The sequence below is a fragment of the Triticum aestivum genome, chromosome 4A, assembly GCF_018294505.1.
Source record: "Triticum aestivum cultivar Chinese Spring chromosome 4A, IWGSC CS RefSeq v2.1, whole genome shotgun sequence".
In the NCBI taxonomy this organism is placed as follows: Eukaryota; Viridiplantae; Streptophyta; class Magnoliopsida; order Poales; family Poaceae; genus Triticum; species Triticum aestivum.
Genome location: NC_057803.1, coordinates 563,895,108 through 563,898,307, shown reverse-complemented (window position 1 = coordinate 563,898,307; position 3,200 = coordinate 563,895,108). Strand labels below are relative to the sequence as shown.

The window sequence follows — 3,200 nt, the reverse complement described above, 5'->3', positions numbered from 1 at the left end:
CATTCGTATCAAGACTAACCTAAGACAATTAATTCGGGACAGAGGGAGTTCTTCATAACATTTATCATAATAGTTCAGGATTAGATAGGACATTTGCCAAAACAAAACACACACATAACAATAAGGCAAAAGCTCATGGGGATTCACCGTCATTTGCGACGTCTAAAAACATGGAAGTGAAGACAATAAAGTATGGGGATATTAACAAGGCTCGGACATCCAAGGAAGGAATCAGCAGTAGTAGCTCTCAAGCTTGGCTAGGCGAAAGCTCTTAGGCGGCATCTGTGAATGTTTTGAGAAACAAGCCTTAAATTTATCAATTGTCGCCATAACATATCCCACAATTGATCAAATCATATTGACTACAACTGGGTTAGCTACTCATTAACAAAAATGTAATCCCAATAACCAGCTTTGTAAACCGACCAAAATACTATGTCAGGTTCCTATCAACAAGATAAAAGAACAAGATAAAATAACCACTCAGAGACCAGGTTAAAATCACACACACAGCTAATCCAAACCAGGTGCAAATGGAGATTCCAGCCCAGACCAAACCACAAAGGTTATGGCCGAAGGAGGACACTTGCAGTGGAGAGAAGCAGTTGTTGCTATCAGTGTCATACAACACTTTCTATGGTCTTAGAATCTTCACTGGGATAATCTAAGATGAACGAAACAAACAATAGAAAAATTGTAGAGGAGCTGAAGATATTGGTTTTAAGCCTCAGAAAGCCGCAAAAATATCGCCATTGGTTATCTGACGGTAATTCCAACATAAAGCTAATCATCATGGGCTTCAATTGCATTACAGATCTCTAGTGTAAAAAAAAGATTAACCAGCAACTAGAAAACTAAAAAATGTCAAAAGAAAGCAAGGTATAGCATCAGAATATAAATGACTTCTCATTCACTGGGTCAGAAGGTGTCCTAAGATTGTTTCAAGGTTCCATCCCATGATACTGACAAAATCAAGAAGAAACAAAACAATTGAAAAACTGATCTCTAATGGATTCAGATGTAAAGATGACATCACACGGGCGGCTCATGCTACCCCTCGGATCAAGTGTTGGATTATGCATCAGTAACTCCTCATGATCTAAACAAATCATCAACATTGGATGACAAGAATAACAGCTAAAAAATATTGAAGAAATATACAGTTGCTCAGTTGTGGCAATGTTTAAGTTGTTTGATTCTGCCAGCAATGTCGTCAATGCTTTCAGAAGAGGGAGCTTGTTATCCTCATCGCAACTACGTTCTCCACAACAAACAAACTACACAAAAAGAGTCAGGAGAGAACAATGAACGGGAGATTAAAAATATAGGGTATCAGATGGCTTGGTTCAGTGAGATAATCAGCATACAAATCAACTCCTGGGAGAAAACCTGTGATTTGGTATGTTGAGCTTGAATATTTGCAAATTATCACTACCATCACCCAAGGAAATGCTCCCTCCGATCCAAAATAGGTGTCATAGTTTTGAACTAAGGTTGAACTAACCTTAGTTCGAAACTATGACACGTATTATGGATCGGAGGGAGTAGAAAATAAGATCAAACTAACTGTTCAAAATTTCATCTACGGAGTCAGATTCAAAATTATGTCAATCAACACAGATCCACCTAAGCGGACCCTAAGACTGGGGGGGACAAATTTAAAATCATGTCCTCAAACTGGTTTGCAGAATCATTGGAAACATCAAAGTGATTATTTGTCCAATCGAAATAGATTAACTGAGTAGGGTATGATTTCTCGTATGCAGTAACTGAAACTAAATATGAAAGCTGAAGGTCATCAGCTAGGAGAAAAAGACTATTTTCTTCAAGTAGTCACAGTTTGGTCATTTGAACTATGCATTTGTGATCATCAGCCTACCTCAGACAAGTTACACTAGTACAAAATCATATGATTGTCTATTAGAATAGCTTGATCATAGGCCAAACAACATAACTAATTAACATGTCAAACAAACAATATGGTATGTAAGAGGGCTTAGAATGTGGGTGGTGATATAACAGGATTAACATCAAATTCATGACATATGTACTAAGAGGCCAAGATTAACATCAAATTCATCAAATTTAGTGTATACAGGGTGACCGTCATCAGCATGCAGAGAGAGTACTTGAGTAGAGTAAACATTACCTAAGGTTAATGTGCACCATAGCATTGATCTTAAACAGAACAAGGGCATCATATTAAGAACCTATATACCAGAAAACATATTAAGAATGAGGGGAGTGGTCTAGTATTTTAATTATCAATTTTATTTTTGCCCTACACATACACATGATTCATAGCAAACACTAGGCAGATAACACTAGAGGACTTTTCCTTGCACTAAAGCACGTCACAAAAATACACATGGCTGATTCCAAGAGATGGATAGAGCTTGTTCTATCAATACACAATAGCACTACACCAATAGGTGAGCATTTTGTTCAATTTAACAAGTCAAAATCCTAGCATATAGTAAGGAGCCTATCAAAACTAAACATGAACCATTGCCAGACCATGTCATGGTTATCACTACTGGTGGGAAATCAGGAAAAAGAGATGCCAAACAATACCAACTGCTCCTATGCAGGGGCAGATTTATAAAAAGTTAGCTAGTTCAAGTACAAATAGATAAGGCCCAGCTTATATCAGTGAGCTAGCATTGAGCAACGGTGGCAGCAAATAGAAGTAAAAAAAATTATACAACAGTGCTACTGAAAATACATACATTGGATCTGGGATGCACCGAGCAATGATGGAAAATGAAGCGAGAAAAGGCAAGGGAAAGGAAGACTCGCCAAAAACTCTGCAAGATCCCTCTCATCAGTATCATCATAAGTCTCCTATTACAAAACAGTGAGCAAAAAGGTTATACAACATTGCAAAGGGAAATACAGACGCCAGACGAGGGATGCATCAAGCAAAGTTGGAGTAGAGAGCAAGAAAAGGCAAGTGAAAGGAAGACTCACCATGCACTGTTCAAGAGGCATCTCACTGGCAACACCTCATACACTCGGATATTTGCCGATGGCCAAGCTCTACGAGTTCAGCAATCGTGGTGCTATCTATTTTCTCAAGCATGTCCATGGCCTTCATGTAGCACTTCTTCTATTCGGTCATTCGCCAACGTGGCTCTTGAGCATTTCGAGTTGCCTAGGCCTGCAACAACCATGACTTACAGGTTGTTCTTTTCCCCATT

The 3,200-nt window shown here is 38.5% G+C and overlaps 8 non-coding genes and 1 pseudogene across 8 annotated transcripts; all 9 read right to left on the bottom strand.

Moving 5' to 3' along the window:
* Positions 1–207: 207 nt before the first annotated feature.
* LOC123088711 (small nucleolar RNA SNORD14) lies at positions 208–329 on the bottom strand. The gene has a single exon (XR_006442021.1). It is a non-coding gene; the product is annotated as a small nucleolar RNA SNORD14 (small nucleolar RNA).
* A 149-nt stretch (positions 330–478) lies between these two features.
* LOC123088985 (small nucleolar RNA Z112) lies at positions 479–661 on the bottom strand. The gene has a single exon (XR_006442185.1). It is a non-coding gene; the product is annotated as a small nucleolar RNA Z112 (small nucleolar RNA).
* A 58-nt stretch (positions 662–719) lies between these two features.
* Positions 720–800, bottom strand: LOC123089003 (small nucleolar RNA snoR77Y). The gene has a single exon (XR_006442200.1). It is a non-coding gene; the product is annotated as a small nucleolar RNA snoR77Y (small nucleolar RNA).
* Positions 801–880: 80 nt separating this feature from the next.
* Positions 881–964, bottom strand: LOC123088991 (uncharacterized; annotated as a pseudogene).
* Positions 965–1,008: 44 nt separating this feature from the next.
* LOC123089014 (small nucleolar RNA snoR31) lies at positions 1,009–1,102 on the bottom strand. The gene has a single exon (XR_006442209.1). It is a non-coding gene; the product is annotated as a small nucleolar RNA snoR31 (small nucleolar RNA).
* Positions 1,103–1,163: 61 nt separating this feature from the next.
* On the bottom strand, positions 1,164–1,259 carry LOC123088861 (small nucleolar RNA R30/Z108). The gene has a single exon (XR_006442134.1). It is a non-coding gene; the product is annotated as a small nucleolar RNA R30/Z108 (small nucleolar RNA).
* Positions 1,260–1,335: 76 nt separating this feature from the next.
* Positions 1,336–1,439, bottom strand: LOC123089000 (small nucleolar RNA Z107/R87). The gene has a single exon (XR_006442197.1). It is a non-coding gene; the product is annotated as a small nucleolar RNA Z107/R87 (small nucleolar RNA).
* A 148-nt stretch (positions 1,440–1,587) lies between these two features.
* Positions 1,588–1,672, bottom strand: LOC123089013 (small nucleolar RNA U31b). Its single transcript, XR_006442208.1, has one exon. It is a non-coding gene; the product is annotated as a small nucleolar RNA U31b (small nucleolar RNA).
* Positions 1,673–1,790: 118 nt separating this feature from the next.
* Positions 1,791–1,883, bottom strand: LOC123088922 (small nucleolar RNA snR60/Z15/Z230/Z193/J17). Its single transcript, XR_006442176.1, has one exon. It is a non-coding gene; the product is annotated as a small nucleolar RNA snR60/Z15/Z230/Z193/J17 (small nucleolar RNA).
* Between the last annotated feature and the right edge of the window lie 1,317 nt (positions 1,884–3,200).